Below are 11,715 nucleotides of genomic sequence, written 5' to 3' on the forward strand. Positions count from 1 at the left end.
AAATCTTTTCCCAAAGGTAGGGGAGTCTATAACGAGGGGACATAGATTTAAGGTGAGAGGGGAGAGATACAAAAGGGTCCAGAGGGGCAATTTTTTCACTCAAAGGGTGGTGAGTGTCTGGAATGAGCTGCCAGAGGCAGTAGTAGAGGCGGGTACAATTTTGTCTTTTAAAAAGCATTTGGACAGTTACATGGGTAAGATGGGTATAGAGGGATATGGGCCAAGTGCAGGCAATTGGGACTAGCTTAGTGGTATAAACTGGGCGACATGGACATGTTGGGCCGAAGGGCCTGTTTCCATGTTGTAAACTTCTATGATTCTATGATTCTCTGTTTGTGTATCTCTCTCTCACTCTTTCTCTTCCTCTGTGTGTCTCGCTCACTGCATCTCTCCTTCTCTGTCTGTCCATATCTGGTTTCTGTCCACCTCTCTCTGAATTTCCTTCTCTGTCTGTTTCTTTTTCTCTTTCTGTCTGAGTCTGATCTCTTCCTCTGTGAATGTTTTTCTCTCTCTTGTTGGTTCTTGTTAGTACATCTTGTGGTGAGAGCTGCGTGTCTGTCTGTCTCGCTCTCTCCCCTGTCTCTGTGTGTGTGTGTGTGTGTGTGTGTGTGTGTGTCTCTGTCTCCCTCTGTGTGTGTGTGTCTCTGTCTCCTTGACTCTGTGTGTGTGTGTGTGTGTGTGTGTGTCCCCCTGTCTGTGTGTGTCTCTCTATCTCCCCGTGTGCGTGTGTGTGTCTGTCTCCGTCTCCTGTCTGTGTCTCTCTCTCCCAGTCTCTATGCGATGAGCTCAGGTGATTATGTATTTACAAAGAATGTACAGCACAGAAACAGGCCATTCGGCCCAACAGGTCCATGCCAGCGTTTATGTTCTATATGAGCCTCCTCCCACCCTACTTCATCAAACCCTATCAACATATCCTTCTATTCCCTTCTCCCTCATTTGTTTATGAGGGAGAAGGGAATAGAAGGATATGTTGATATGTAAATATGCTAATCGCCTCGACTACTCCTTGTGGTAGTGCGTTCCACATTTTTACCACTCAGTGGGGGAGTGGAACTAGCTGGATTGCTCTTGCGTACAGCCAGCACGGACTCGATGGGCCGAATGGCCTCCTTCCGTGCTGTAACCTTTCTATGATTCCAAGAGAAGAAGTTTCTCCTGAATTCCCTATTGGATTTGTTAGTGACTATCTAATATTTATGGCCCTGAGTTCTGGTCTCCCCCACAAGCAGAAACATCTCTCTTTGGATAAATATATGAAGGGAAAGAATTTGCAGGGCTATGGGGAAAGAGCAGGGGAACGGGATCAACTGGATTGCTCTTACCAAGAGCCGGCACCGGCTCGATGGGCCGAATGGCCTCCTTCTGTGCCGTAACCATTCCATGATATTATGATTCTATGATCCTCTATCGAACCCTTTCATAATCTTGAAGACCTCTATCAGGTCTAGTCGTCCCTTTTCTAGAGAAAAGAGCCCCAGCCTATTCAGTCTTTCCTGATAAGTATAGCCTCTCATTTCTGGTATTATCCGAGTAAATCTTTTTCCATAGAATCATAGAAATTTACGGCAGAGAAGGAGGCCATTCGGCCCGTTGTGTCTGTGCCGGCCGAAAAAGAGCTATCCAACCTAATCCCACTTTCCAGCTCTTGGTCCGTAGCCCTGTGGGTTACAGCACTTCAAGTGCACATCCAGGTACTTTTTAAATGTGATGAGGGTTTCTGCCTCTACCACCCTTCCAGGCAGTGAATTCCAGGCCCCCACCACCCTCTGGGTGAAAACATTTCTCCTCAGCTCCCCTCTACTACTTCTACCAATCACTTTAAACCTATGCCCCCTGGTTTTTTTTAAATTTATTCGTTCATGGGGTGTGGGCGTCGCTGGCGAGGCCGGCATTTATTGCCCATCCCTAATTGCCCTTGAGAAGGTGGTGGTGAGCCACCTTCTTGAACCGCTGCAGTCCGTGTGGTGAAGGTTCTCCCACAGTGCTGTTAGGAGGGGAGTTCCAGGATTTTGACCCAGCGACGATGAAGAAACGGCGATATATTTCCAAGTCGGGATGGTGTGTGACTTGGAGGGGAACGTGCAGGTGGTGTTGATCACATGTGCCTGCTGCCCTTGTCTCTCTGCTAAGGGAAATAGGTCCTTCCTATCCACTCTATCTAGTGCCCTCATAATTTTATACGCCTCAATTAAATCTCCCCTCAGCCTCCTTTGTTCCAAGAAAACAACCCCAGCCTATCCAATCTTTCCTCATAGCTAAAATTCTCCAGTCCTGGCAACATCCTTGTAAATCTCCTCTGTACCCTCTCTAGTGCAATCACATCTTTCCTATAATGTGGTGACCAGAACTGTACACAGTACTCTAGCTGTGGCCTAACTAGTGTTTTATACAGTTCGAGCATAACCGCCCTGCTCTTATATTCTATGCCTCAGCTAATAAAGGAAAGTATCCCATATGCCTTCTTAACCACTTATCTACCTGTCCTGCTACATTCAGGGATCTGTGGACATGCTCTCCAAGGTCCCTCACTTCCTCTACACCTCTCAGTATCCTCCCATTTATTGTGTATTCCCTTGCCTTGTTTTCCCTCCCCAAATGCATTACCTCACACTTCTCCAGATTGAATTCCATTTGCCACTTTTCTGCCCACCTGACCAGTTCATTGATATCTTCCTGCAGTCTACAGTTTTCCTCCTCACTATCAACCACACGGCCAATTTTTGTATCATCTGCAAACTTCTTAATTATGCCCCCTACATTTAAGTTTAAATCATTAATATGTAACACAAAAAGCAAGGGACCTTGTACTGAGCCCAGCGGAACCCCACTGGAAACAGCCTTCCAGTCACAAATACAGCTGTTGACCATTACCCTTTGCTTCCTGCCACTGAGCCAATTTTGGATCCAACTTGCCACTTTCCCTTGGATCCCATGGGCTTTTACTTTCCTGACCAGTCTGCCATATGGGGCCTTGTCAAAAAGCCTTGCTAAAATCCATGTAGATTACATCAAACGCGCTACCCTTATCGACCCTCCTTGTTACCTCTTCAAAAAATTCAATCAAGTTAGTCAGACACGATCTTCCCTTAACAAACCCACGCTGACTGTCCTTGATTAATCCGTGCCTTTCTAATTGATGATTAATAGGTCCCTCAGAATTTTTTCTAATAATCTGCCCACCACCGAGGTTAGGCTGACTGGCCTGTAATTACTCGGTCTATCCCTTCCTCCCTTTTTAAACAACGGTACAGCATTAGCAGTCCTCCAGCACCACGCCTATAGCAAGAGAGGATTGGAAAATGATGGTCAGAGCCTCCACTATTTCCTCCCTTGCTTCTCTTAACAGCCTGGGATACATTTCATCTGGGCCTGATGATTTATCTGCTTTCAAAGATGCTAATCCCCTTAATACTTCCTCTCTCACTATGTTTATCCCATCCAACGAGTCCACTATCACTCCCAGATGGTCAGTGTTGAGTCCACTATCACTCCCAGATCTCTATCAGCCTCTCCACTAGCTAGTTCACACCATTCAGTAAGTGTGCCCCTATGGTTTCTTCTTAAGTATTAGACCTTGCACTTAGTATTAAAACTCATTAGTACATCTCCCCCAGCACTGATCCCTGGGGTAACCCACTCAGTACATCTCCCCCAGCACCGATCCCTGGGGTAACCCACTCAGTACATCTCCCCCAGCACCGATCCCTGGGGTAACCCACTCAGTACATCTCCCCAGCACTGATCCCTGGGGTAACCCACTCAGTACATCTCCCCCAGCACCGATCCCTGGGGTAACCCACTCAGTACATCGCCCGAAAGCACTGATCCCTGGGGTAACCCACTCAGTACATCACCCCCAGCCCTGATCTCTGGGACATGGCGTGGTAGTGTAATGGTTGTGTTACTGGACTATTAATTATCCCCTCCCCTGATTGTGGGATTTATCTCTGTTACCCCCTCCCACGACTGTGTGACCTGATTCATTCCCCCTCACACACCCAGCATTCCAATGTTGTTGAGCTGCATCTGTCTCTGTTCTGAGATCAAACAGCAACATTTCACGCCTCAGTGACACTCAGCGTGAAACTGCCAGTCAGAACCCAAGACGGAATGCAGCAAGAAGTTTAAAATAACTCTGTGTAATTAAGTGAAGAGAAGGATCACTGACAGAGCAGTGGGATAACCAGGACTCCGCCCGTGCTGAGAACACCCATTGCTGTCTCCAAAGTGGATGAAGATTGAGGAGGATTCAAGACATTAAAGGATATGGAATGCAGATTTCCTCAGTGCACGGCTGGTGTGGTCCTGAGTGATCCAGGCCAAGAGGCTCCTACATCCCATCCCTGGCCTGTGCTGAGTAAGTTCATCTCAGTGGAAGGGCTATCACAGAATGATACAGTGGGGAAGGAGGCCATTGGGCCCATCGTGCCTTTGCCAGCTCTTTGAAAGAGCTGTCCAATTAGCCTCACTCCCCTAATCTTTCCCCATATCCTTGCAAATTCTTCCCCTTCAAGTATTTATCCAAATTCTCTTCTGAAAGTTATTATTGAATCTGTTTCCACCGCCCTTTCAGGCAGCGCATTCCAGATCATCACAACTCGCTGCTTAAAAATTTCTCTTAGTTTCCCCTCTGGTTCTTTTGCCAATTACCTTAAATCTGTGTCCTCTGGTTACCGACCCTCCTGCCACTGGAAACAGTTTCTCCTTATTTACTCCATCAAAACCCCTCATAAACGGACACAAATAACTTCAGCTGCTGAAACAGGGCTGGACTTCTTAAGTTAAAGGAGGTGGTCAGTATACAGGACAACACTCACAGGATCTGCCCGGGGAGAGGGGTTCCAGCCCAGAGATTGGGTCGGACAAAGGGTGTTAATTATATCCATATGATTTATATCAATTGGGTTAATTGTATTCAGGTGATGTGTATCAATTGGGGACTCTCATATCCATTTATAGGAGACCTTATTTAGGGTGTGGAGTGGGTAATGTTGATTTCTGTGAATAAAGGCTTGGAAGCAACTGAAGACCAGGCTCTAGTATTCTATCCTTCACTACCTAGTTATCCAGTTTATTACAGAGGGGAGGGGGAATGGCAGATTCTGCACTGTCCTAGTGGGTGATGGTGGAGGTGCCTTGTGCCCTCCAGTACCTCCTCCCCAAGTGGCCATTCTGCATCTGCGAGATCGGAAAGTGAGTGTCAGTGGGTTGTTCCATGTGTGGGGGAGTTGGGGGGCATCACAGAGGACCCTGAAATTGTCCTCACCGGACACCCACACTCACTCCCCAGCAGGGGGTCACTGGATGTTGGTCAGGAGAGAGATTCTTCCCCTCCCTAACCTACTGACATCAATCATAGTCGGTGCTACCACCAGCTAACTCAATTGGGGCACTCCATTCAGTGAGTACTGATCAAATATTTGTACAGATCTCAGCAACTCCTGTACACAGCAGATAAAGAGAAAGAAGTAACCATATCAACAGGAGTAGGCCATTCAGCCCCTCGAGCCCATTCCCCTATTCAATTAGCTCATGGCTAATCTGTACCTCAACTCCATTTGAAATGTAGCTCATTAACTCATAACATCTAATTCTCACACTCATATAGCGTAGTCCCTTACACCACACAGGGTCACACTCATATAGTGTAGTCCTTACACCACACAGGGTCACACTCATATAGTGTAGCACCTTACACCACACAGGGTCACACTCATATAGTGTAGCACCTTACACCACACAGGGTCACACTCATATAGTGTAGCACCTTGCACCACACAGGGTCACACTCATATAGTGTAGTCCTTTACACCACACAGGGTCACACTCATATAGTGTAGTCCCTTACACCACACAGGGTCACACTCATATAGTGTAGTCCCTTACACCACACAGGGTCACACTCATATAGTGTAGTCCTTTACACCACACAGGGTCACACTCATATAGCGTAGCACCTTACACCACACAGGGTCACACTGATCTAGAACATTCTGTTACATCACCTCTTATCACAAACACCAGGGACAAGAAACGTGAGCAATGAAAGTTTTGTCAAAGCAAGAAACTTAACGAATGTTGAAGTCTGTCAGATGTAAGGTTCTGGTTACATGGACTTGTACCAATCACAGACCCTCTAACAATCACAGACCCTCCACCAATCAAACCCTCCACCAATCACAGACCCTCCACCAATCACAGACCCTCTACCAATCACAGACCCTCTACCAATCACAGACCCTCTACCAATCACAGGCCCTCTCCCAATCACAGGCCCTCTCCCAATCACAGGCCCTCTCCCAATCACAGACCCTCCACCAATCACAGACCCTCCACCAATCACAGACCCTCTACCAATCAGGTCCTCTACCAATCACAGACACCCCTACCAATCAAACCCTCCACCAATCACAGACCCTCCACCAATCACAGACCCTCCACCAATCAAACCCTCCACCAATCACAGACCCTCCACCAATCACAGACCCTCCACCAATCACAGACCCTCCACTAATCAGATCCTCCACCAATCACAGACCCTCCACTAATCAGATCCTCCACCAATCACAGACCCTCCACTAATCAGATCCTCCACCAATCACAGACCCTCAACCAATCACAGACCCTCCACCAATCACAGACCCTCCACCAATCACACAGACTCTGTGTAATCCACACACCATCTCATTTGTGTGAAACACTTTTAAAGATCTGTTGAAATAAAGTAAACTTTGAATCCAAAACTTTTCAGCCGTGAAGTGAAATAAAAATGCACTAAATCTGAGCACTAAACTCAAGCTTGTTTACTGATTCATAAAGAAATACATAAGAATAAATTTAAACTTCAGGGAAATGTCTAATCAGGAATGTTTACAATTTTCTGAGATCTGTAGGTGGGGCCCACTATCTGGAGCCGGGACACTGTACGCCCAATTTATTCATTAAGTTTTGATTGCTTTGTAATTAAACAGTTCCTACCTGTTGAGCAGTGCTCCGTTGTAGATCTCTGTGAGCCTCTGATTGTGCTGCTTTCTGCCTCTTACACCTCACTTATCCTGCGTGTGAGAAGGTGTGAACACTGACTGATCTGATAGGAATGCTTTTCTTTCTCTCTCTCTCTCCCTTTATCTTCTTTAATTTAATGGCTTCAATCTGATTTGTACCAGATTGCTGCTTCCATTCAGGCGCGGTCTGGGCAAGTTGGGAGTGACTAAAAGCCTCGCCCAGTTGTATGAACCCAGCCCTGAGGCTGAGACTTTCCAAACAGCCTCACCTGTCTGATTTCCAGTTTCCTGTGAGTCTCAAACAGCAGTTTGCTGCCTCAGCCCCAGCCTCAAGCAAATCAGCGTACCCCCCTCCACCCCACCCACCACCCCCAAGTGAAAAATAACCCACCAGATCAGAGCTACAGGTGCCAGTACTCTCACCTCTGAGTCAGAACAGGTTGGGATGTCCCAGCAGTTGCTGCTCTGTGAGACCCTCTCCCCCTTTGTCCCCCTTTCCGCTGACTCTGCTAGTCAAGTATTGAAAGTGTGCATTTATCCAGGTGGGGGATGTGCAAGCATGTAACCCCTGAAAATTCAGAAATGTAGATGAGACAGGGTTCTATCAGTCTGCTGTCTGTCTCTGTTTGACTAACCCATAGACTGCATGTCCAAAATCCCCACTCACCGATTACACTGAGGCATGGATAGGACCTCAATCCTGACTTTTATGAGGTCAGTAGAAGATTTTCCCTCTCTCTGTTACTCTCTTCCTGACTCTCTGTTACTCTCTTCCTGTGTCTTTGTTACTTTCTTCCTGTGACTCTGTTACTCTCTTATGTCTCTGTTACTCTCTTCCGGTGTGTCTGTTACTCCCTCCCATCTTTCTACCTCTTTCACAATGCCAAAATGGCCCTAACCAAACTCATAAACAAAGTCCTCTATGACTGTGACCACTTTTTAAGAAAGGAGAGAGAGGGAAACCAGGGAATTATAGACCAGTTAGCCTAACATCTGTTGTGGGGAAAATGCTGGAGTCTATAATTAAGGAGAGGGTGACTGAACACCTCGAAAATTTTCAGTTAATCAGAGAGAGCCAGCATGGATTTGTGAAAGGTAGGTCGTGCCTGACAAAACTGATTGAATTTTTTGAAGAGGTGACTAAAGTAGTGGACAGGGGAATGTCAATGGATGTTATTTATATGGACTTCCAGAAGGCATTTGATAAAGTCCCACATAAGAGACTGTTAGCTAAGATAGAAGCCCATGGAATCGAGGGAAAAGTACGGACTTGGTTAGGAAGTTGGCTGAATGAAAGGCGACAGAGAGTAGGGATGATGGGAAGGTATTCACATTGGCAGGATGTGACTAGTGGAATCCCGCAGGGATCTGTCTTGGGGCCTCAATTATTCACAATATTTATTAACGACTTAGATGAAGGCATAGAAAGTCTCATATCTAAGTTTGCTGATGACACAAAAATTGGTGGCATTGTAAGCAGTGTAGATGAAAACTAAAATTACAAAGCGATATTGATAGATTAGGTGAATGGGCAAAACTGTGGCAAATGGAATTCAATGTAGACAAATGTGAGGTCATCCACTTTGGACCAAAAAAGGATAGAACAGGGTACTTTCTAAATGGTAAAAAGTTAAAAACAGTGGATGTCCAAAGGGACTTAGGGGTTCAGGTGCATAGATCATTGAAGTGTCATGAACAGGTGCAGAAAATAATCAATAAGGCTAATGGAATGCTGGCCTTTATATCTAGAGGACTAGAGTACAAGGGGGCAGAGGTTATGCTGCAGCTATACAAAACCCTGGTTAGACCGCACCTGGAGTACTGTGAGCAGTTCTGGGCACCGCATCTTCGGAAGGACATATTGGCCTTGGAGGGAGTGCAGCGTAGGTTTACTAGAATGATACCCGGACTTCAAGGGTTAAGTTACGAGGAGAGATTACACAAATTGGGGTTGTATTCTCTGGAGTTTATAAGATATTAAGGGGAACAGATAGGGTGGATAGAGAGAAACTATTTCCGCCAGACCTTTCAGGAGCGAGATTAGAAAACATTTCTACACACAAAGGGTGGTAGAAGTTTGGAACTCTCTTCCGCAAACGGCAATTGATACTAGCTCAATTGCTAATTATAAATCTGAGATAGCTTTTTGGCAACCAAAGGTATTAAGGGATATGGGCCAAAGGCAGGTATATGGAGTTAGATCACAGATCAGCCATGATCTTATCAAATGGCAGAGCGGGCTCGAGGGGCTGAATGGCCTACTCCTGTCCCTATGTTCCTATTTCCTATAATGCACTATGCCTCCTCCTCCATCTCGAACTGTCTGCAGCCTTTGACACGGTTGCCAACATCATCCTCCTCCAACGCCTTGCCTGTGTTGTCCAGCTCAGTGGGACTGCTTGGTTCCACTCTTACCTATCCGATTGTAGCCAAAGCATCTCTATCTTAGAATCATTGAGCCATACAGCACAGGAGGCCATTTGGCTCATTGTGCTTGTGTTGGTTCCTTGAAAGAGCTATCCAATTAGCTCCACTCCCCTGCTCTTTCTCCACAACCCCTTCCAATTCTTCCTTTTCAAGTATTCATCCAATTCCCTTTCGAAAATTATTATTGAATCTGCTTCCACCACCCTTTCAGGCAGTGCGTTCCAGATCATAACAACTCGCTGTGTAAAAATTCTGCCCTTTGGTTCTTTTGCCAATTATCTTAAACCTGTGTCCTTTGTTTACCGACCCTCCTGCCAGTGGAAAAAGTTTCTCCCTATTTACTCTATCAAATCCCCTCATAATTTTGAACACCTCTATTAAATCTCATCTTAACCTTCTCTGCTCTGAGGAGAACAATCCCAGTTTATCCAGTCTCTCCACATAACTGAAGTCCCTCGTCCCTGGGACCATTCCACGTAGGTATCAACGACATAGATAGGACGAGGGAAAAGGATCTGCTTAGGGAGTATGAGCAGCTAGGGGCTAAATTAAAAAGCAGAACCTCAAAGGTAATAATCTCTGGATTATTACCTGAGTCACGAGCAAATTGGCATCGGGTAAATAAGATTAGAGAGTTAAATTCGTGGCTCAAAAATTGGTGTGGGAGAAATGGGTTTTGATTCATGGGGCACTGGCACCAGTACTGGGGAATGAGGGAACTGAACTGTTGGGACTGGCTTCATTTGAACCGTGCTGGGGCCAGTGTTCTGGCGAATCGTATAACTAGGGAGGTAGAGAAGACTTTAAACTAAATAGTGGGGCCGAGGGATCAAGTAAGGGAAGATGTGATAAATTAAAGAAAGAAAACAAGGCAAGAGAGCAAGGTAGCAATAAGGGAAATGATAATCAGAGAGTGGCAGGAAGGGACAGAGCATGCAAACTTAAGAGTGCGCCAGCAGATAAGGCTAGAGGTTGCAAAAATAGTAAAAAGACAGCACTAAAGGCTTTGTATCTGAATGCGCGTAGCATTCGTAACAAAATGGATGAATTGACAGCTCAAATAGAAATAACGATATACAATCTGTAAACAATTTTACAACACCAAGTTATAGTCCAACAATTTTATTTGAAATTCACAAGCTTTCGGAGGCTTCCTCCTGCCTCAGGTGAATGTGGAAATGAAATCCTCGAACCCTTCGCATTTATAAATCACAGAACAATACCTGGTGATTACAGATAGTCTTTCCAACTGCCCGTTGCCAAGGCAATCACAGTGTGCAGACAGAGAGGTGTTACCTACAAGGCCACCGAATATACAAACAACCAAAAAAAAACAGAGAGGGAGAGGCAGAAACATAGAAACATCCGGAAGGAAGAGAAAGACAGCAAATGACCCGTTATATTAAAAACAGATAACATTTGTTCGCTGGTGGGGTTACGTGTAGCGTGACATGAACCCAAGATCCCGGTTGAGGCCGTCCTCATGGGTGCGGAACTTGGCTATCAATTTCTGCTCGACGATTTTGCTTTGTCGTGTGTCTCGAAGGCCGCCTTGGAGTATGCTTACCCGAAAGTCGGTGGCTGAATGTCCTTGACTGCTGAAGTGTTCCCCGACTGGGAGGGAACCCTCCTGTCTGGCGATTGTTGCGCGGTGTCCATTCATCCATTGTCGCAGCAGTACGGACACTACGCAACAATCGCCAGACAGGAGGGTTCCCTCCCAGTCGGGGAACACGTCAGCAGTCAAGGCCATTCAGCCACCGACCTTCGGGTAAGCATACTCCAAGGCGGCCTTCGAGACACACGACAACGCAAAATCATCGAGCAGAAATTGATAGCCAAGTTCCGCACCCATGAGGACGGCCTCAACCGGGATTTGGGTTCATGTCACGCTATACGTAACCCCACCAGCGAACAAATGTTATCTGTTTTTAATATAACGGGTCATTTGCTGTCTTTCTCTTCCTTCCGGATGTTTCTATGTTTCTGCCTCTCTCCCTCTGTTTTTTTTTGGTTGTTTGTATATTTGGTGGCCTTGTAGGTAACACCTCTCTGTCTGCACACTGTGATTGCCTTGGCAACAGGCAGTTGGAAAGACTATCTGTAATCACCAGGCATTGTTCTGTGATTTATAAATGCGAAGGGTTCGAGGATTTCATTTCCACATTCACCTGAGGAAGGAGGAAGCCTCCGAAAGCTTGTGAATTTCAAATAAAATTGTTGGACTATAACTTGGTGTTGTAAAATTGCTTACAATTGTCAACCCCAGTCCATCACCGGC

General features: G+C 46.0%; 1 protein-coding gene across 3 annotated transcripts in view; it reads right to left on the reverse strand.

Annotated features, from left to right (window-relative positions):
* Positions 1 to 7,149, reverse strand: part of LOC137339904 (collagen alpha-1(XVII) chain-like) — a 148,823-nt gene extending 141,674 nt beyond the window's left edge. For all 3 annotated transcript variants that reach the window (XM_068001961.1, XM_068001963.1, XM_068001960.1), the window contains exon 1: positions 6,982 to 7,149. The gene's annotated coding sequence lies outside the window, so the exon portion shown is untranslated. The remainder of the gene's footprint in view (positions 1 to 6,981) is intronic.
* Between the last annotated feature and the right edge of the window lie 4,566 nt (positions 7,150 to 11,715).

This window comes from Heptranchias perlo, chromosome 21, assembly GCF_035084215.1.
Source record: "Heptranchias perlo isolate sHepPer1 chromosome 21, sHepPer1.hap1, whole genome shotgun sequence".
NCBI lineage: Eukaryota > Metazoa > Chordata > Chondrichthyes > Hexanchiformes > Hexanchidae > Heptranchias > Heptranchias perlo.